The sequence below is a fragment of the Ochotona princeps genome, chromosome 7, assembly GCF_030435755.1.
Source record: "Ochotona princeps isolate mOchPri1 chromosome 7, mOchPri1.hap1, whole genome shotgun sequence".
Lineage (NCBI taxonomy): Eukaryota > Metazoa > Chordata > Mammalia > Lagomorpha > Ochotonidae > Ochotona > Ochotona princeps.
The window spans coordinates 13458590-13482308 of NC_080838.1; the positions used below are offsets into that span (position 1 = coordinate 13458590).

The 23719-nt window shown below is 38.7% G+C and overlaps 1 protein-coding gene across 2 annotated transcripts in view; it reads right to left on the minus strand.

The window, feature by feature from the left end:
- The window catches only part of HHIP (hedgehog interacting protein), a 96428-nt gene that overhangs the window by 42376 nt on the left and 30333 nt on the right, over positions 1 to 23719 (minus strand). The window lies entirely within an intron of this gene.

A 23719-nucleotide genomic window follows, 5' to 3' on the forward strand; every position in this document is an offset into this window, starting at 1 on the left:
TAAACAAACAAATAAAACCTCAATTTGGTGTCAGAAAACACCCTACCATGGACAGGAGAGGCTGCTCAGCCCATTTGCCTTTCACAGGAGAGGGAGACCATCGTCATCAGACCAAAGAAGTAAAAGTTGAAAGTCAAAGAATACTTGAAATAATCTAATGGCCTTTCTAGAATTTAGCATATTGCCCCCAAACTTTAGATTGAGAAAGATACAAAATGTATTGTGTCATTTGCTTATTCACGCTTTTAGTTTTTCTTGTGGTTACTGTTCTTGTATAAAACCAATCACAATATACTGAGGAACTTTCACTAATTTCTACCCTTTAAAGCTAATTATTTGTTTGAGAGGTATACACACACATACACACACAGGCAGAGACACATAGAACGAGACATGTATCTCCCATCTGCTGACTTGCTTCTCAAGTGCCTCTAACAACTGTGTCTGGTCCAGGCCAAACCTAGGAGCCAGACATCCAATTATGTTGTTCTATGAGTGAAAGCAGGTGACAAGAAATCAACCAGTGAAGCCTGTTTCCTCCCAGGATGAACATGAGCAGGAAGCTGGCATCAGTAGAAACAGGATTTAGAGTGCAGGCATTCCAACATAAAATATGGGTGTCCTGTGCAGTCAGTCAACTGTTGTGCCAAACACCTGCTCCTCTTCCCTTTGCTTTAAATTTTTTTCTATATTTCCAGATTTAGTTGTTCTTTTGGGTGTGTCTTCAATTTATTCAAACTGACTGGATACCGAGGCAAATTTATCTCTTGCTCTGCTTAATTATATTTACCCACTGTTGCAGTTCTCCATCAAGGCATATCTAATTTCCAAATGCTGGTGGGAAGCAAGTTCATCGTCACTGTTGCCTGACAAATCTGTCCTGTTTCTTATGTGGATGGAGAGCTGCTGGATGCTATCAAGAAATCATAGCTTTTAGGAGTTTTTCCATAGGATATACTCCCTGGTGCACAGCAAAAGGTCCATGGGAACAGAGAATCAATAGTTTTCTTCAACAATTCCTTTCTCCACCCTCTTGAACCACAAATAGAATTCACAGGTCACACTATGAATGTATAACCTGCTCAGAGCACCTCCGTAGCCTTTTTTTATTGCCGTCACTAAGGTTCTGTTGACATCTCCTGCCTACATTGAACTTAGACGTAAATGCTATTAGATACAAATTTTATTTACCTATATGTATATTTTATTTTACATCAAATTTGTATTTGGCAAATGAAATTATATATTACACTTATGGTTTAAATTCTGATTTTTCTCTGTAGGCTACTGACCAACTTGAACTCATACACTTGATACTGTAGGCATGTGAGACATTGGAGTAACTTGTACCTTCACTTTGCCTGTGGTCAGCTGATAGATAGTCTTAAATATATTTGCCTGAAGAATCCAATACACAGGGGATTTCAAAAAGTTTGCAGAAAACCAGAGTTAAAAGTTTATTTTGGTGCAAAAATGATTGAAATATCAGGGAATGGCTTGAATGCTAACTACTATTTGGTTCAGTATATGCCAAATGTTAATAATATCTGTGCTACTCCAAAGTCTAGTTTTCCAAAACATCTCTAAATGACAAAATGCTTCAATAAAATCTGTTTGAAATAATACAGTAACAATATAACAAGCTTACAAAAGCATAAACTGTTCTTAAAAACCCAAATCCTAGCACTAAACACTTTTTTTGAAGAAGCAAAATTTATAAAAATCTTGGCGACATTTAGAGAAAGCAAAGGTCTTATTCTGAATATTAGACTCAATGAAAACAAATTAACAGAGGTTTAGTAAAAACCGTAAAAATATTCATGGGAATAAACAATGAGTAGAAAAGACCATTAGGAAAAAACCTTTATAATACCACTGAACTCTTCTATTAGAACCTACAGTTTTAACATTTGCTGGACCTTACATGTAGAACAGTATATCTTTCCAGACTGAACTATATAACAGGGTAAGACATTGACAAAGGCCATTGTTAGACACAACATGTGAGATAAGTACACTAGGAACCAGAACAGTTCGGCAGTAGGCCAAGTGCCTCCATGGTCCTCAGACAGAGTGGGAGCATGGTCAAGCAAGGCATTGTAGTAATCCCACAGCATGTGCCCAAGACTGTTCTAAGTGACAAGCAAGTGTTAAACAACTCTAGAGCATATGCTATGCGAGTATTCCAAAAAGTTCTAGAAAATAGAATTAAAAACTCAGTTTACTGTCTTGCAAAAAATTCAAAATCCATGAATATTGTTTTCATAACATGCACTTTCCACAAACTTTTTAAAAAATGCATGGTTTTCAATTTTTCTGCACTAAAATAAACTTACCTCTTTATTTTATTTTCTAGGAATTTTATGAAGCAGGATCACACTTTATTGTTATCCTTGCTTTCTGGACAAGTAAATGGAAGCAGAGAAATATTGAATAACTCATCTCAAAATACACAATTAAAGATAGCAAAAAGGTTTTATCTGTGACTGGAGGACCAACTATGTAAACTATAGTGTTATAATGCCCCACTAAGTCACTCCTAAAATAGGGAAATGAACTTGTGAGCATGAAGAAATGTTTGTGAACTGAGACAGTTCTGAACGTCTCACTTAGGTTTCTGAAGTTCTACAGGGAGGAAATAAAATGAGGGTGACATCTTAATTATCTTGATTAATCTATGTAGTTTCACCTTAAATGTCTCAATTATTTTAACTTACGTGGGATAGCCTAAAGTTTCTATCACAGTTACTTTAATACAAATGTGAATTTAAGTTTTAATGTAATGTTGTATTGGCAAACTGTGGGAGACTGCCCCTGGATCTCTGCCTGCTTAGCCCATGTGGGAGGCCATAGGAACAGGCACACTGTATCCCAGGGGGAATCCCCTGACAATGATCTTGCCTCACCGAGACCTCAACCTTTAGCCAATCACAATGATACATCCTCCCCAGTAAAAATAAGGCCTCTATAAAAATTCCTAAACTTATGATTAAAAAAGCATGCCTTTTTGTAGCACCGGTAAATAGCTGTGAAAACTTCTTCAGAAAAATATTGATTGAAATGGAATACACTGATATGAAACATATGAGCAAAAGAATATTGAATTTAGATATCCAGCTACAAATTAAGAAAGAATATGAGGTCATATGAGAAGTATATGGAAAGATGAGTATCGTGAAAACTTCAGGTATCAGGGCAGGTGCCTGGCCAGGCAGTTAACCTGATGATTGGCATGCCCACTTCTCACATCCGATTACCTGGGTTGACATTTCAGCTGCACTCCTGGCTCTTGCTTCCTGCTAATGCACACCCTAGGAGGCAGCCGGGGATGGCCGGGTGGTTGGATTGTGCACTCGCATGGTAGATGTCAACCGAGTGACCAGATACCAGCTTTCCTGGCTGTTGTGGGCATTCAAAAAGTAAACCAGTGGATGCAATCTTTCTCTGTCTTTTGCTCTGTGTGTTTCAAAAAGAACTATCTGTCTGTTTACACATACATACCCATATCCTCAAAGATCAGATGGTGCTACAGAGACAAGAAATCTAACTTCTTGACCATGAAAGAGGTTCAGTTTTTCCCTCTCTGCTCTCTCAAGAAATTTTTTTGAAAAGATCATTCTTAGAATATAAATCATTCAGAAATTATTAAACCAACAAATATTTGCTTTTTAGAAAAGCAAATAATTCCTTTGATACAAGGAAATAATTCAGAAAATGCATTAACTTCTTCAAATTTTATGATTTACTTAATAAGGAATAAGTGTCCTGTGTCTTGTAACTGGGAAATACTTTCTTATTTTGACTTTGTCTTTAATGAACAACAAGGCTTTTTCATATTTTGTTCATAACAATCATGCAATAAAGACTACCTATTAACTTTAGTAAGGGTTAATTTTACAGAATTTTTAGGAATATCACATTTTTATTTTTAAAAATAATAAAACAAAATGAACTTATATATTTAATTTACTATTTTAAAGTTAAAATCTTTGAAACATGTCTGTTCACATGGAGAATTATAGAGTATGTTTCGTTTTTAGAAAAAGACTTACTTCTTTTTATTGGGAAGGCCAATTTACACAAAGAAGAGAGACAGAGAAAGATCTTCCATCCACTGGTTGCTCTCTATTTGGCACAATGGCTGGAGCTGATCCCATCTGAAGCCAGGAACCAGGAGTTTCTTCTAGGTCTCCCATGTGAGTGCAGAGTCCCAAGTCTCTGCTACTTTCCCATAAACAGGGAACTGGATGAGAAGCAGAGCAACTGGAACACGAACCAGTGCCCATGTGGGATGCCAGCACCTGCAGGCAGAGGATTAGCTAACTGAATCATGGCACCAGGCCCCCACATACGCCTCTTTCATATTTGTATGTAATTTATTCCTTTGTGGTTCAAAAAACCTTTTTCCTCCTGTTACAAAGTGGGAGAATCACAGCCTTCTCGGAAAAAAAAAAGAAAAATAAATAGAAATATTAAAGATACATGCTTAACTGTAACAAGGGGTACACAATTGTTCTAAAAGAATTGGACCTCTTTTATAAAGTTTGTTTTTTATGATGTGTGGTTAATGTGGTGGTCATGAAGCTAAAAGCATTATCTTCACATCATTACACAGAAATATAACGCGGGTATACTTTCCTAGTCATGTTCCACTACCCTTGACCATTACACATTTCCTATTGTTACTCAAATAAGAACTCAAAATGACTTACATGAGAGCAAACATTAAGCAATTAAGTAAGATTATTGCTTTGAAGAGAAACCTTGAAAAAAAAACCCAACAGTTTAGACCACCAAGGAGCACTAATAAATTTAAGGAAATATGAGGCTTCCGCCATGTGACTTCTCTTGAAAAGTTACGCATTAGATTGCTGGAACTTCAAGTTCATACAAAAACTATGGTACTATTAAAATTATCTTCTGAGCAGAGTTTGTATTTTCATGATTTATGTTGTTAATTAACCTTGCAATTTACCAAAAAACAAAATCAAATTCTTTTAATCTTTAACATTTTCATTCAGTTTATTTTATAAAAATGATCAAATGAAGATTTTTTTTTTTAATAAGCGTCTTTTTAAAGAATGGATTTATTTTACGTATTTGAAAGGCACAATTACACAGAGAGAGAGAGAGAGCGATCAAGACTCTCCATGTGCTGGTGCATTTCCTAAATGGCCAGAACAATCAGGATTGAGCCAGGCCTAAGCCAGAAGCCAGGAGACATCCCCGGGCTTCTTGTGTAGCTAGCCACTGGCTGCTGCCCTCCCAGGTGCATCAGCAGGGAGACAGATGAGAAGCAGAGCAGGGAGACTTAGATGGGCACCCACACTGGATGCCAGCACCACATCCACCACAAGGCCAGCCCCTCCCGTGACCAACCGAAGGATGATTGATCTGAACATCCTGTTCTGTGTAGAAAAATCACTCATTCTAAGATATCCAGAGTTACAACTAAACATTTAGAAAACAAATATTTGTTATGCTGCAGATAACCAAACTGGGCAACTCTGGTAGACATTTGCTAGTTTACATGTTTATACTGACTCTGATTAAAAGCAGTTAATATATATTTTGAATAAATTAATAGTAATAATAAATTGTAATATTAAATTTAAAATATAAAAACTTGTGGCTCCATGTTTTTGATGATCAAGAAAATATGATACTTTTCTGTGGGCGGAGATGGCAAACATCTGAAAAGTTTGGATTGAGTCTATACAAAAGATAGGAAAGTGATTATAAAATCAGAAGAAAGATGAAAGGGAGGGTTTGTAGTTCTCAAGTTGGAAAAAGAAGCGAGTGCTGAGTGCAATGACCTGTCGAGCACACAGATGCCTCAGGGCACATGAAGACTTGTTTTAAGGGGGACAGTGCTCAGCTGTTCTCCTTTACCATAAAGTTTCACATCTGTACAGCTTTCATGGAAAGAATCTCGGTGTCCTGGAATTTCTAATTTAAGAGAAAATTTACTTTGATAATACAATTTTGCACCAAAAGCAGAATTTGGGAGAACTTCAAAAATTCAAAATTGTAGGAGACTGTATTTAAAGTTCATGCAGGAAAAAGCTAAACCATCAAAGACCAGAAGTTTTCTAGTAATGGTTATAATTCAATTCATGTAGTAAGTTGCACTAAAGTGATGGCAAATCCATGCTTCCTGTTCTGACTCCCAGAACCACCACACAAGACAAGCTCCTGATTCTAAATCCCAAGGCGAGCGGAGTGTTTACAGTGGCTCCACCTTCCAGACTGCCAGCACCCACTCTTTTCCACACTTGCAACATCCAGAAGGTTGATCCTGTCTCACTGCACAGCCTCTGCTCTCAGATTCCAGCTGTTCATTCTGCCAGGGCACAGCCATGGTAAACCAGTTGCTCCCATGTCACTGGGAACCCAGTATCTATTTGCTCAGGGCACAGTCTGGAAGACTATGAGGTCCAGTGTTTAGACTACCTAGGTTTAAAATGGTGCTCCTCTACTTGACAGCTGACAGTCTTTGGACAAGTTACTTAGCGTCTCAGTGCCCCCGTTTATCATCTTCCAACAGAAGCCTTTTTTACCACGCAGGTTCTTGGAGAATGGTCCCTGACACACTGCTGATGACCAGAAGTTACTCATCATTAGCATGTGCTGTGGCCCACTGTTGGATCCTAGTTGAAGACAGAGATTTTAAATAAGTGTGGCTGTGCAAATCACCCCGTTTTTGCAGAAGACACGCCACTGGACATACAGGTGTCAGGAATAAGAACATCAGGGAGAATGTAACTCACATGAGAGTAAGGAAAGGCCTCTCTGAAGATGAATATTCAACTGATACTTGAAGGATGAGAAGCAGCCAGCAAGAAAAGAATAGCATCTCCCAGAGACCCTCTATAGACATGAATGTAATTCTTCAGAGAAATGGAAATGTAAAGGAAAAGAACGAACATCTGCTGCTGCTCTCTGTGTAGAATGTGAAGCATTTGAGGGTACAGGTGCATTTAGTGGAAAGAATGTTGGTTTTATAACAGGGGAGCTGGGTTTCAGTCCTTGCCTTTTATTGGCGGGGGTTGGGGAGGGCCAGGGTCATTGTTTTGTGACTTACAGGCTGTTTGAGCTGGGATCATAATGTAATGCTCCAGAGCTCCTTCCCCCGCCCCTACTGCAAAGGCATTGTAACTTTTACTTCGCAAGGTACTTTTTAAAGTGGAAAAACAGGAGCAGCACAGTGGTATTACAAGCTAGCTCTCTACCTGCAGCACCAGCATCCCATATGGGATGATTTGAGTCCTGGCTGCCCAAGTTCTGATCCACCTCCCTGGTTATGGCCTGGGGAAGCAGTGGAGAATGGCTCAAGGCCCTGCACCCACACGGGAGGCCCAGAAAAAGCTCCTAACTCCCAGCTTTGGATAAGCTCAGTTCTTGTTCGTTGTAGCCGTTTGGGGAGTGAACCAGTACCAGTAGATAGATCTGTGTGTGTATTTGTAACTCAGACTTTCAAGTACAGTAAGTGAACCTTAAAAAATAAAGTAGAAAATACAAAATGTCTATTTCTTATCCAGTTCCATGACAATACACCTGGAAAGGCAGCAGAGGCTAGCCCAAGTACTTGGGCACCTGCTACATGGCAGCCCCAGTGGAATTCCAGGATCCTGGCTTCAGCCTGACCCAGCCCCAGCCCCAGCAGTAGGCCATCTACTGGAATGTGAACCAGTAGGTAGAAGATTATATCTCTCTCTTTCTCTCTCTCTCCCTCTCTTTCTGTGTCACTCTCCCTTCAAACAACAAATACAACTTTTTTAAAATTAAAACACAGATTTAAGCTTGCTAGCACTTAGCCAGCACGTGGCTGTCCACTATTCATCTCTTCTCTTCCTTGAGACAGGGCTAGGGGCTGGTCCAGGACAGTGCACAGGACGAGAGCGCTCCTCAACTGCGTGGAAGGCAGCACCTGGTGAAGCAGCCCTCCCCCTCTCCTGATGGCACGTGTGACAAAGTGACTTCAGGTTGAGAGCCTTGGACAGGGCTTTGTCAACGGCTCTGTGTTTTCTCACATGTGGAAATTCCAATAAAGCTGCTTGCTTCACTGGATGACTGGAATTATCATTATCATTTCATTATCAAGTAATGAAAGTAATTTTAATAGATGTTTCACTTTTTCTCTATGAAATTTAAATTCATAGAAACTGTTTAATTATATAAGTACAAATTGTTGTCACTATATGTGGATATTAAAAAAGAAAATATAAACATAAATCTATTAACAAAAACTACAGAGGTACAGTATTTCAAGGATCATCAAGCAATTAAAGGAGCAAACTTGCAGAAGCAGTAGTACATTAACCTAATTATGGGTAGAAGTATTAACAACATCATTAAACTGCTTTCTTCTGCTCTGGCATAAATTTTTTTAGATATAACATAGATTGTCTTTGTAAAAATGATGTATTTGTTCTTATTGGAAAGGCAGATTTACAGAGAGAAGAGATAGGAAGATCTTCCTTTTACTGGTTCACTCTCCAAATGGCTGCAATGGCTGGAGCTGAGCTGATTGGAAGCCAGCAGCCAGGAGCTTCCTAGTCTTCTCTGCCAATGTGCCTGCAGTGGAGGCTATCCCAAGCACTCATACCTCTGCACCTGCATGGGAGACCCAGAAGAAGCTCCTGCCTCCTAGCTTTGGCCTAGCTCATCCCTGGCTGTTGTGGCTATTTGGGAAGTGAAGACAGAAGACTTATCTTTCTCTCTCTGCCTCTCTCTTTGTAGCTACCTTTCAAATAAAGGAAGTACATTTTTTTTAAAAGAAAGAACTGCTCTGATTAATATTGAAGTGGTATTGACACCCATTGCTATGGAGCTGGCTGGCTTTGAATCACACAACTCTCAATCTAAGTCTAAGTGAAAGCGAGGAGCACTCACAGACAAGATAAGGAGCGGCTCATTTTTCTTGCTTGAATGTCAGAATTTTTGTTTCTAATGAGAGCATCCAATGGGAAGGCTCTGGTGTACCCTTCACACATATTTGTAAAATAATGTATATCATCATTTTACTTTATTTCCTTAAAACAGCAAAATAAAACTTTTGATTCTCATTATCTAGAAAATAGGCCCAAATAATTTGACAAGTGTTACAAGATCCTCCATGAGATGGCCCTAGCCCTGCTTCTCAGCCCCACCATTTGCCATTCTCTCTCAAGTTCTTTTCTTTGCAGGTACAATCAACATTTATGCCCCCACAACTCTTATTTCCGGATGTTTTTGCTTTGGTTATTTTCTAGCTTGGAAGATCACTGCCATCTAGTTTCTCGGAAGAATTTACTGATTTTTCAAGACCCAACTCTGCTCTTCTGTGCAACACCAGCGTTCAGAATGCTTTTCCCCCTTTCTTCCTTGCATTTTCCATGTATTGCTAGAACACCACACTTTGCCATATCAGTTTGAGTTGACTGTATCTACCAGTCTTCCCCAGTCTATAAAGAAGTAATCTTGAATGAAAATCAAGTTATATTATTCTTTGACTATAACCTAGCACTTAGTCCAATGATTGACACTTCTAGGCATTCAAGTATTCACTTTGTGCATGAATAGAAGCCTCTAGAAACTAGAGCTCCATTTCATAGGTTATGTTTGGGGGTCATGCTCTTTTTTGACACTGAATTTTACCAAATAAATCTAAGAATTTATCTAGAAAAATCACTAGAGTAAAACCTTAGTAAAATAGAAATGTTAACAACTTTCTACTACTTGGCATTAATAGAACAAAGCAGCACATTGCTAAAATACATAATCTGGTGGTTACAGATAATGTTTTACAAAGTATTAGTCTAAAATTGCTTTTCACATTGTAGATGAATCCAAGCAGTAGTTTGAATAAGAATTAAAGATAATTACTTCTCCTTATGAACTTACAGAAATTTTGTGGTTTACCACCATGCTCTTTTTTTTTTTTAAATGACAAATGTGTGAAAGAAAACTGGTGGAAGTAAAACCATTTTGGAGTCATTTCCTGGGATTAATGTTACTAGAAAACAGCAAGAATGGCATTAACAGCTAACACTACACAATTTGTTTTTCTTCATAACTACTTGTCTAGAGCTTCAGTGCAAAAACACTAGTTAAAGTCAGTCATCGTTATGATGTCATTCTCATAATTTCCTTAGAAATAAACCAGCAAGTACAAAAAATATTTATAATGCACGACATCATCCCTTGCCTTTCCATTGCTCAAATTTTGGATTATAGTTAGGGAAGTTTCCTGTTTGTTATAAAGAACACCTTACATGTGAAATAAAATACAGTAACAAAATCGCTCTGAAGTGAAACTGTCTTTGTATACCACAGGTGTGCACACATCGTTGAACCACTATGAATGGTGGCAAGTTTATAAATGACTCCAGGTGTTTTTGAAAATATTGTTTCATTTTGCCACCCAAACTGTGGGAAAAGTATTTATCTGTCACTGAAAGGACTGCAGTATCTAAAAGATGTTTCAAATGGTATCTACCTAGTGGTGTGCCATGGGCCTATGATGGCATTCCAAATATACCAAATTCATGGAAGGACAACTCCAGAAACATCTGTGGCCACAGTTTATAGTGTTTCCACCTGAAATATTGCTCAAATTTCTACAAATTATCTATGGCTTTTCAGACTCAGTTGACAAGTAACTAAAAATTAGGGAGGACAGAAGAAAGGTGAGAGTAAAGAAGTTTTGCGCCTATGGGAAGGAATTCTCAAATCTCCCTCTTTTACATGCAAGCTCCTTGCTCATGCATTTCTACATTTACACTATTCTGCAATTGTTTTCTCTGGCAGATTTAATTAATGTCTACCAATTTACAGAGTTTTTTTTTTTTTTTTTTTTTTTGACATTTAACATACTTCCCACAACATGTGTCTTTTGGAGTCTGAAATGCACTAAGAAAAGAAACAAAGGAGCCCCAGGTTTCTCCAAATACATTAGAAGCCATGATCCTTCTGCATAAGTTCTGGTATTTAGATTCCCAGTTTATTCTGGCAAAGAAAATCAGATTTCCCATTCATTCAGGATAGAGAAAAAATCTTATCTTGGCACAGGTGAGCCTTTTCCCCAAGACTTGTATGAATTATGCATTTTCACCTGTTGGCTGCCTGGGAACTAAGAATCTCCAATTAATTCTACAGAAGGACACTCTGTCAACCAACAGCAACCGGGAGCTCTCGCACAAACCACATTTAACTTCCTTTACAATTCAGATCGCAACTCAAGGCCAAACCAAGCAGAGCTTCTTTCTCTGCTTAAACGGGCTGTTCCAAGTTTGACTATGTTTGGGAACACACGCTGACTGGAGCAGGAACATGAGGTTGCTCTAACTTTGTCTTCGTTTATTCTGTGATGCACAAGCAGAGAGCAGAGCTATAAGTCTGTACAGATTCTGGAGCAAAATTTCTTCACAAGCTGGATTTTAGAGAATTTGGATAGATTTTGCACAGCTATTGGAATCAGACAAATATTAGAATCCTGTCTGGTTCTACCAGTTCCTAGATATACCCATACATCACTGGGAAGATTACTTAACTTTTCTGAACACTTCCTTATCTGTACAATTGGGATGATCATATCCATATTAAAGGGTCATTGCCAGGATTAAATGGCATAAATATCGTAAAGCCTCTGAAATATAGCAGAACTTCAAAAGTGTCAATTCACTTTTTATCAGGCTAAAAATCAGAGTGGAGCATATACATTGAACTTCGATAATGCTGAGATGACCCGTGGGTGAGTAACCAAGGGACTCCCAAAAGTTATTAGGCATTTGAAGTATCCAAGACACTTAGTAGACTGGATCACTTAAAACTGTGGTGGGGAGTGATGTCATTGATTTGCAAGGAATTGGTACACCAAAGCACCAGTTTCACATAGGCCAATTCCACACAAAAGCAAAGAATTGAGAGCTTCTGGTTTTCCCTTTCCTATGGAAAGCTTGCTGAATTATGAGCACACCTAATAACATGTTCCTGTTTCCTATTGGTAGTAGACTGACATAGTCTCTCCGAGGTCTGCAGAAATTTTACAGAGATGCAACATTACACTTCTTAGTAGCCTGGAGCTAATGCTAATGTATACTCCAAAGCAAAGGCATATAGCAAAGATGGACTGGCCAGATACTTCATTCAGCCATTGATTTGTTTGAGCAGCACCAGCTGAAAGGTCACATCTTACATGGAGTGGTAGTCCTCCTCCTCCACCCCAAAGCAAGCACTTTCCCCTCTACAAAACCAATACTCATTACAGGGCTGCCCGTAGGCAGGACACATGAAGAGACAAATATTAGAACAATGCAGGAGTTACAGCATAAATGGCTGATGCCTAGTTAGGTAAACATACACAGGCAAACCTGCTACAGTATGATGGTGTAGCCAAGGGGAAACAGACTGGATGAATCTAACAGTTATGGAGTGACAAAGATGTGATACATTATACCTTACCCCAAACACTTGATCATTTATTTTAAGCCAGTCTATCATGAAACCCAAACGATAAAGAGCAATGTCTTGCACAGTAATGGTTTAGAAAGAAATATAAGCTAAGCAACTTTCTTTTACGTGTTTATGTGTCTATATATGTTCTCAAAATCTTTTCTGTCCCTTTGGCTGTTGGGCCCAGCCTAGGACCCCCTCAGAAAGTACAGATAATCTGCTTTTCTGTACATGCTGTGAACTTAACAATGAGTCAGTAAATGGCCCTACATTCTCATTCCTCTTGCCCCATCTTCCTATTCAGTCATTTATGCCTGTAACAGCCTTTTAGTACTCTGTAGTAAGTCTATAATCTAATAGTCTAAGTAGTTAGTAGAAAATTTTGAAAGTGCAGTTTAGTTTGAACTAGAAAAGAGCAAGTGTCTTCTCAATTTAAACACATTTTCAGTTCTGTGTTTTCTTCTCCAACCTCATTCTGATAGCATCCTGCCAGAACTCAAAGACATCCTGCTCTTTTGAAAAGAGGGATTTAATACTGCTGAGAAATAATACAGCCTGACTGCATTTTCACCAGCTTTTATGATTGAACATTCTACACATTTAAACTGAATCTAAAAACAAAAAAAAAATCAACTTTTCAACTTTTCAACTCCCCCCACTCCCCCGAGACTGCTTCTCACTAATTTCCTGGCTCTTCAAAAATTTTTCTTCCTTAAGCTCAGTGTCATAATAATACTTTTTAAAGCCTCCAGGGAGGATACTGAATTTAATTATATTATGGCCACTGTAATTTGGTGGGTCAGCCACGCTTACTTCCTTCATCAGCTCACATGCTACCCAAGGCTAAACCAAGAGTAACCTCTCTTTATGCTTCAGCAACAAGCTGTTCCAAGAAAGCAGTTGTTTATAGAATTGAGAAACTGCTCCTCCAAGCCACATCCCAATGTAATATTCAGTTGGCAAAAAAGAAGGTTGTATGTGTTCAACAGGGAAATCTGCCTCATTCGACCACCCAAGAGGGCAGCAAAAATAAGTCACCTAGTAAAGGTGGTCTTTATACAAAGGTCAAACAGAACTTTACTGGAAACTCTGGGTGGACTGGAAAGTCCTGGCTTAATATAGTGAACTGCATAATTTAAAATGTGCTCAAGTTTTACTGTATAAGTAAAGCTTACTGTAAGATCAATGCATGCTCCAGTATGCTTAAAAAAAAAACCCAGGGATTAAAAGGAAGAAAAATAAAACAAATTGGCATCATTCAAGATACTGCTTCCTAAATCCTGACACAACTCTAGATCAGCCCTCTTTTTTCTCATATTTTTTCATTCTCTTTTCTTGGTGGTTGTTGATTGTGAGAATCACCTGCTTTTCTGGATGGATGGGAAGAGATGGTACTAAGTAGGATAGCAAACAAGAGAGGCCTGGCCATCAAACGGCCTCTATCAGCATAAGATATCAAATCTAAGGTAACCGAAATTCCTCGTGTTTTAAAACTTCTGATTTTGAGCATTTTATTGCCATCTTCAAGGTCATTTCAATGTCTATTTTATGATGGAGAGTTATTCAATAATAAAACATGCTTCACTTAAGGAAATTACATAACTTCAAAATTCTGTAATAATAAGAGTGGCCATATGTTGCAGTTTGTGTGGACATACTTCTGGGTGCATTTCTGGTACCACTATTCCAAGATTCTCTGTTCCCTTCCAGAGCTGTCCCCATTTAAGTGATAAATAAAATGGACATCCTTACTTTCATACACCTCATATACATCAACTACTGAGCTTAGGCAGAAGAAGAAAATTCTAGAAGCAGTACCAAGGTCTGTCTGCCTGTCACATAGGAAACTGAGAGGTGGATACTCCCTCTCTTCCAGGAAAGTCTGGGCCAGGTGGAGAGGCAATGTCAGGGTGGGTGTTTAGTGCTACAGGAAAGGGTGCAACACATAAAAAGCACTCTTGGGCTATCCTGTATAGAGCATAAGGTTGCCAAGTCACAAAGACAATGCTGCGTCATAAATAATGGAGTGGCATTATAGCCAGAGGTCCAACATAAAAGGGTTGGATTTTGTGATACATGCATGACACCTGGCCATGCTGATGACTGGAGGAAATTCTCCACAAGTCATTTATCATCCAGAATTATAGAATACGCCAAAGCACCCAGGCCGCTTCCTTTTCACTAGTGCTCGACACTGATTTTTTAGAATAGTTCGTGTGTGTGTGTGGAGGGAGGGGCTAGTGCCATGCCATAGAAGTAAGTTAAGCCTCTGCCTGCATTGCCAGCATAAAATATGGTCACCAGTTTGAGTCCCACCTGCTCCACTTTCAATCTAGCTCCCTTCCAGTTTGCCTAGGAAAACTGCAGTGGGTGGCCCATGTACCCAAAGGTAAATCCAAGTGAAGTTCTTGGCTCCTAGCCTCAGACCAGCCCAGCTCCAGCCATTGCATTCATCTGAGGAGGGAACCAGCAGATGGAGTTCTCTCAGGCTCTCTATTTATATAAATCTGTCCCTTAAATAAAAATAAATAATTTTTAAACAGTTCTTTTTGATGTCCTGAAAAACTCACAATCCCAGGATAAGTAAGCTTGTCAAAAACATTGAGATTCGTAAGAATTTAGTATGTTTACTTTTTTAGTCTAGCCTATTTTGTTAAAATATCCATGTATAAACAATATTCCATTGCATTTATAGATTCAGTGCAGTACAACTTCTCAGAGATATCAGTATTAATCACTAATTGGCCATGCACATTTGGCAATAGCAATACCTTGAAGTCTTTATGGCAACTCTTCAATTCCGCTGTTATTACACAAAGTTACATTCAGTAAACTTTACAACAACAGGAAGAGGGCCAGATTTAATCCATAATTTGATCACTTCTAATCTAAGTCATTACCATTTAGTATGTCTTATGCTCCCTTTACTTTGGTCCATAGCTATATGATATCTGTATGTGTGGGAGCAGCCAGTGTGACTGATCGTAAGTTCTAAATTTAAATATTTGATTTCCACAAAACATTGTGATCATAGTGATATTAATTCATAATATTCCTAAACCAAAAGGAAAATTTTGTCATCTGCCCTGTTTTGTTTTAAGAAGCGAAGAGATACAGGCAGAAAGAGCTCCCATTGATGATTCATTCTCCAAACGTCCACAATAGATGGGGCTGGGTTAGGTCAAAGCTGGGACCCGGGAATTCCAGCCAGTGTTCTGCTGTGGATGGCAGGACCCCAACAGCCTGAGCCATTACTGCTGCCTTCCCAGGTCTGTTTTAGCCAGAATCTAGCATCTAAAATGCAGCTGGAATTTGAATTTAATTATTCTGACATGGATGTGGGCAATTCAAACTGCATCTTAACCAATGTACCAAGTGCTTGTCTTCCATTGCCCTGGGGTTTTTAAACCATGTGAGCCAAGAACCCATATGCTCATAAACTCTTCATGAATATATCATACTTATTTTTTAAATTTGTGCATGTGTGTGTGTGTGTGTGTGTGTGTGTGTAAGAGAGAGAAGATGATAGAGGTGGATAGGTAGTTTCTACCTATCAGTCCATTCCTGGAATGTCCCCAGTAGCCAGGGACTGAGGTCTAGACCTTGAAACACCAAGAGCTTAAAATACCACTGTTGCCTCCCCGGGTCTACAGTAGCAGCAAGCCAGAATCAGAACCAGCCCCATGTATCATAACCAGGAACTCTGATGTGAGATGCACTGTTTTAACCACTAGGTAAAACAGTTACCACTATTTGTTTCTTAGAAAAGAATGGAGACTAACTTAGTTCTAGTTATTTCTCCTGAGGCCTGAGATTAATTTTTTAAAATTTCTGTTCACTTTGATCCAATTTTAAAAAAGAAAACAAAGAAATTATACTGTATATGAACAGCTTAAGGAAATGAATTTGGCTACTAAATTAATTTTTAAAAGAATGCCGAATGCTATGATATGACAATGGAGCTTGATTCTACAAACCACTCTTTAATCTGGGCCAGATTCTAAAACTGAAACTCTCCCAGGTTTTGCTTCTGTTTCTACTGAAAGCTATTTATTCCTTCCTCTCGCAACCCAAAGATTTCCAGTCTTATTCGCCTCCAAAACCTACATTTGAGGAAAGAGGTAAAATTTATTTATACTAAACCAAAAAGATCATTAAGGCTGAATCAACCCTCTGAGGGATAACTATTTTTTTTAGAAATTAAGCTACTAAAAATTTGGCTGGTAATATTTAAAACATATATTTCTTATATCTTTAACTTTGCAAACAAAATTGTAACTTTTTCTTAATGTTCCAGTGTTACTTAAAAAAATGATGTGTCCGGATTTTGTTTCACACAGAGATTGTGTTTTTTTCTGAAAATAACTAAAGGTTAGTAGTGGGCAGCTATTTTACACTGCTCTTCCCAAATATGCCTGTTAAAAACCTTATTGAGCAGCTAACGTTGTAGCACAGTAGGTTAATCTGCTATGGATCTAGTTCAAATCCTGGCTGTTCCACTTGGTATCCAGCTCCCTGCTTATGCACCTGGAAAGAAGGAGAGGAAGATGATCCAAGTGTGTGTGCCCCTGCAACTACAGGGAAGATCTGGATGAAGCTTCTGGCTCTTGTCTTTGACCTGGCCCAGCCTGATGTCTACGATCTTTTGAATGGAAGAGCTCTCCTTGTCTCTGTAACTTTGCCTTTCAAATGAACACACAAATTTTTTTTTTAAAAAATTAAGCAGAAAACATAGAAATTTCCTTATACAAACATTCCTGATAACTCCTAGTGCCCTACAAATTTCTTCTGCTACTTTGATCACAGGGGATGTTTTGAATGGAATAAATTTTGCCTAGAGTGAGTGGGTTGGCATGACATGATGCCACGTAAGTCATTTTGTTCTCAATGACATTGTATTTCCTTTTGCTGAGAACACCTGGACAACTGGTAGGCACTGTCATCCTGAAATGAATCTGGTAGTTGTGCTGCCTGCCTGCAGTGTCTTGGGAAGTTTGTTCTGCCTTGCAAAGCTGCCACTTCAACCCCTACTGTCAGCTTCTACATTCCAGTATTTTACCCTCTGTGCCTTCTAGCCTGTTGCTGGCGATCACTGAGACACACAGATGTGCTGTGAAACTAGCTGCAAAATACAAAGCTTATTAGAGAAGAAGGAGTGTTTTCCCCCAATAAGTCAGCATCAGAGTGGCACTTTGCAGCTGGCCCACTGCAAATGATACTGCGTCTCCAGATTTCAGTTTCTTCAATTGTAGAATGAAAGTCTTTGGCAAAATAATTGCAAAAGTTCTTTTCAAAAGTTTTATGACTTTATAACTATCCCATATGCCGCTTGGTGACAGCGATTTTCTTTGAAGCTAAGAAGTCATTTTTTTTAAAATTGCTTTCCCAATACTCTCCTCAAAAGTTGACGTTGAAATATGATTGCCAGATAAAAGAGATGTCAATGCCTGATCCCAGTGACACACACAGCTTCAGTTTCTTCATAATTTTGGAACCCAGGAAACTTGAAATGCAACAGCTTGCTTACAAGTGTAGTAAAAATGTATTTGTTCTCAAAAGTAGATCGGCACTGTTATGAAGCAATTTATATTTACTCATTTCACTTAGCTTGAACATTTAGATGCCTTTTCTGTCAATACAATAATATATTTGATTATGAGGTGCTATTCCAGACCTCTCAATGGTTCTCAGGTAATAGATTAAAAGCCTATTGACAAACAATCTTAAAGTCCCAGAACTCTGACACTTATCTAGCCTCCCAGGGATCCTGAAAAGGAGAAGCAGTGGGAAGGATGCTCCACATTTAGTCCAGCTGCCTGATAACGTGCCCAAACAAGCATCAGAAGTGCCCACGGACACTGGGAGATCAGCTTGAGTTCTTGGCTACTGGCATCAGCCTGGTCCAGCCCTGGCCTTTGAGGAGAGATCTCTCTCTCTCTTTTTCTCTGTCACTCCGCTTTCAAATGAACAGATAGATCTTTTTAAAGAAACATCCTATTTTTTTTTTAAAAAAGGGGGTGATGACAAACCGGATAAATCTGTAAATTTGACATGAATCTGATTTTAGATTTTACAACTAGGGATAAATGGTGAATAATATTTTTATTATGCTTTCACAAAGATATTTTCAAAATTGGAAATTTTAATCAAGTACCTTTTAAATTATTATTTAATCAAAATATTCAGTTTGAGATGTTTCTGTTCCTTACTAAGGATAAGTGATGATTTTATGCATTTTACTGTTTTGCAAGTTATTATTGTGAACAATGAAATAATCTCATACCTTAAAGGTAAACAAGCAAATAGGGAGACATTTTTTTCCAGGGGGAAAAAAATAATCCAGGGACACAGGTCCATAAACTGTTATTCATGCCTGATTTCTCATCTGTTACAACACCATAAATCTCTTCCAGGATGTTTGTAATTAGTTTACCATAATGAATCAATAAATACAGAGAATATCCAGAATTTCTTCAGTTCCTCTGTTTCAATTATAAGAAGTCCAAGAAATGTTTGCTTCATGAATGAATCCATCAATTAACAATTGTCACCCTACAGCCTTGCCCCGCTGCGTGGAGCTGTGCCTCACTCCTTCTGCAGATCTACAAAGCACAGGGAGGACGTTCAGCGTATTCCTACACATTCAGGAAGATCTTCAGAAAACATTTTTCTAAACTGAAATTCACTATTTCATCAGCTTTCTGATCAAACGCAAAGTAGCTTTCTAACATCTTGTGGTAACAGGCCCTTGAGTGGATCCCATCTAGGGTCTCATCAGTTTCAAAGGAAACATCAGTTTCAAAGAAAAACATCTTCTCATGATTTGAAAAATCAAATCAAATGGCAGAATGACCAATAGGACAGGAGACCGAGGAGGTGAAATAAAGCAATAGGGTCAAGTACTTCCGACTCTCTACAGAAGCAAATTAAACACTGCCTTTAGAGTGGATGGATACAACACATAAAGCAATAACATTCTAGAAAAATAAGAAAAGTGTTTTCATAAGGCACAGTCAAAACACATGCATGCTTTTAGGCAGAAAGGACAAAAAGAAATTCTATGATATTCTTATATAATATAACCCCTATTTAAAACTTATGCATGGGAGACATAAATTAATTTGAATCTCCATTAAAAAGAAATAAACCTTTTACTGTTAAATGCTTACTGGATGTAGCTACCCCTAATTTCAAGATGATGTTTAAGTGTGACAAAGGCTGTTGGTGAGGGAAAAACGACTAATTTAAAGGTTTTCTTAACTATTAGGGTTGAAGGTACACACACTTGTGGGTAGTCAAGAATTGTGCTTTTTCAAACTTACTTTCACTTAAGTGAATAAGTGAGAATGGATTTTTAATGTGAATATGAAACACCTAGTAAAGACATACTAGTAGACTCATGGGAATCTTCAGAAAGCCCTAGCATATTTCAAGGAGTAAAGAAATAACGACAACGTTAGATGTTAAGTAGTCTACATCACACTAATCGCACTATTATTTTGACTAAAGAGAAATGGAAACATGTTATCCAAGTACTTGTTTACCAAAGTTAATTCAGTTGCACATAATGGAGTTTGGATAGAAAATGCAAACTAGAGCCACAGTTACAAAATATTCTGAAATCATATATTGCAAAAATGTAAAACCTTATCATTAGATGTTTCATATTCCCCACTTAAGCATTTTGGAGGCTGTTTCCTATATACTTCAGTTATTCTTGCAGGTTTCGCTGCAAACTCTACAGTGACTCACTACTAATAAATATGATTAATGGATGTAAATGAAATAGAAATTTTACAAAAACCTTTCAAAATAAGGAGAAGACAGGTTGGGTTTCTTACAAGGCCTCAGCTAGTCTGTGTTGGGGAAGATGAGGTTTTTTTTTGTTTGTTTTGTTTTTTACAAATTTGTAAGTTTGTCAATTCAGTCTTTTGGATCCCATCGCTTCCAGGGTTTGTAATACTCTACGATGCATAATTCACTGGCACATCCAATGTGGGTGTCTGAGTCTACAATTTCAAACAAGAAGATGAATAAAACACAAGCAATGGGTACCACCAAAGGAAGTGTACTACACCAACAGAAAGTTTTCCGTAGGACATTATGCAACTCTTGAACACTGGAAAGGGTCAGTGTGTGGAAGAAAAAAGGCAGGGCTGAATGTTGGGCTCTGACTCCCTATAAAAACTGTTCATTGTACTATCCAGCATCCCACTACCTCTTGTCACAGCACCCCATCTTTAGCTTGGGGATTCAGTGACCCATGAGTCACTGCCCAGTGTTTTGGACCTGTCCCCTGCTCAAGGGAAAGGCACTTGCTCTTGGGACCTGTGAGCGGCTCATGATAGGAGAGGGGCCAAGTTATGAGATCTCTTCTGGCACTTTCAAGACAAAGGAGTGGCACTGCTGGGACGCACAGCCTGGACTGCTATAATCTACACTGCAGAGAGAAAGCCTGTGCGAGAATGAAGCCAACACATAAAAGGAAAAGCAAACCAGGAGCTGCTTCATTTTTCCATTACACCTGTCTGAACTGAATTTCTGTTTCGCCTCCAATCTGTTCCCAAGCATTCATTTTTCCAGTTCTTTTGAAATTTAGTTCTTCAGCTGTTTTGCCATGTAGACAATAACAACTTCCAAATCCCATACAAATGGAGGTATAGCCATAAAAAAGCAGATAAGGGAAGATATTTGCCTTAGGAAATGAACTGTAACACATGGGACTAAGGCATCCCTGGAGGAGAGTGGGGTGCTGATGGGGGACAAGTTCTTGTTGTCTGCCACGGAAAGAAAATTACAATCCCTGGTCAAGTATATGTCAACTGATTTGTAATTGTATAGCTGCCTTCTCTGACCTCCGTTTACAGGTTCAGCCTGCTCATAGCTCTCTTGATCATAGTTCCTGCATGTCAGGCTCTTTCTCCTTTTCTGCCTACACCCTTTTAAACCATTTCCTCTTGTGAGGCTCAGCCATTCTCCAAGGGATAAAGTTTCCCATTCTTTTCTCTGGCATCTCCCACTCTTATTTTATACTTTGATTGTAGCCTATACTGAGTCATTTATAATTTCTCAGCTTCTACTGATGGCCTTCAAACATTTCATAGGAAAATATACTAGGAAAACAATGATGCATGGATTTCAAACTTTTTCCATCCAAATAATTAGCTTTTAAATCCCTATTTTCCAAACTAAAAACAAACGAACAAAAACACCTAGTATTTCACCTCCCTCATTTAATTTTTACACCTTTGTTGCTTTTCCTGCTCACTATCAAATTCTTTTTTCTGGGTTAGGCATTTGTCCAAGTGATGAAGACAGCTCTTGGGATATCTGTGTCCTCCTAGGGTGCCTGGATTCCTGTCCTCACTTGACTGCTTACTCTGGCCTCCTGCTAATGTGCACCTGGAGAGGCAGCAGGTGATGCTCCAAATAGTTGGACCACCCATGTGGGAAACCTGGACTGGGCTGCTGGGTCCTGACTCCCAGATTCAATCTGGCCCATTCTGGCTTTTGTAGGCATTTAGGGATTGAATCAGCAGATGGAAGTTCTCTCTTTTTGCCTCTTGAATACATTTTTTTTTTTCTGGTCAGAACACTCCTTTTGCAAGGAACTATGTTACCTGTTCCATGCTTTGAGTTTGGGATTGGCCTCTAGAGGCAGTGACAGATACGGGTTCTGTTCACTGTATATCATGTATTAGGAATATGATCAGGTTTTGACGGTATTTGAACGGCAAGTCTTTAGAAAAACAATAATATGGACTATGCTATAACGGTTTAAGACTATTAAGACACCTTCCCATGAAATTTTGACAAGCCCCAAACACAAACAATTCTGCAATAAAACAAATCATATAAGCCATCACATGTGGAAGTGTACAGGATGACAAACAGTTTGGGCAGGATCATGATAAACAAACAGCCCAAGAAAAACTGGATATTAGTGCAATGATGCATCATCAATTTTAACTATTGCATCCACATTTTCTGATTTTTCATCATTTTTTCATGTGAAATCTCCCTGTAGGCGTTGCAGAGTGTGTCTAACATTCTGGTTTACTATTATCCCTCCTTTGTACTTTATATTCTATAAAAAAAAAAACTCCCAGTAATTGCAAACTAATATAGCCAAATAAGGATTTTTTTTTTCCACCAAAAACACCCAAACATAAACTATCAGGGCAGCATTCTGTATTGAATTCTTTGGGAGTTCCTGAAAGCTACTCCCAGCATTAATGTCACCAATTTAATATTTTCCCCATTAGGGAAAGTTTACCCTCAGTTTGTTGACAACTTTTACCATTGGGTTTCTCCTGGGTGGCATTTAAGCTATATTTAAAACTTCCATCTTGTTTACATATACTCTCGAGCCAGAACCTTTGGTTTATAGGAAAGAATTTGCTGATTTTTTCCCTTCCCCACTGAAAAATTACTGAAGTTACATTAATCGCTTCTGTGACTGCTTATTGTTGATCTCCTCTAGAGGACTGATATCAGCTGGAAGGCTTAGTCTGCCTGGCTTTGCTTATCCTACAATATGAAATATAAACCAAAGAGATTACAGAAAAGTTTTACATTTGGTCTATGAATTTATCTATCTGGACAGAGAGTGATTAAAAATCAGGTGTGTAGTGCTGTGCCTTGTGGCACAGCCAGTGACGCTGCCTCTTGGGATGCCTGCATCCCAAGCTACTCTACTCTCATCTAGCTTCCTGCTAATGTGCTTCCTGGGAGGCAACAGATGATGGTTCATGTAGGCCCCGGTCTCCCAAGGGTTAACTCCACAGCTTAGCTTGTTTCTAAAGGGTAAGAGGATGGGCAATCTTGGCCTAATGCATTTTAGCCCCTGGCTTGACTGCAAGTTCCTCTTCCCTGCTTCCTCTTTGTTAAGATGCCCCCAGGGGAGCTTAGGAGTTGCTTGAGCATTGGGATAATACTGGGAGGGACTAGGCAGACTATAAAAGATGCAGGCTGACCCCAAATAAACGGCATTCTGTTTACAAGAGTGACCCACTGCTTGTTGTCTTGTGTTGTCTTATGTGTTGTCTGTTTGTAACCCTAGTGCCTCCGCTCGGCTCGGGGTACGCGGCGACGCGGGCGTTGTGACAGGTTCAAGTATTAGGAATCTGAGTCTGTGCTCCCCACCTGGGAGACATGGATGGAGTTCCAAGCTCCTGGCTTTGGAGAGATCTAATGGATGGAAGATTTTTTTTCTCTCTCCGTCAATACGCCTTTTAAATACATATATAAACAAACATAAAAATCAGGTTGTTAAGTTTAATCT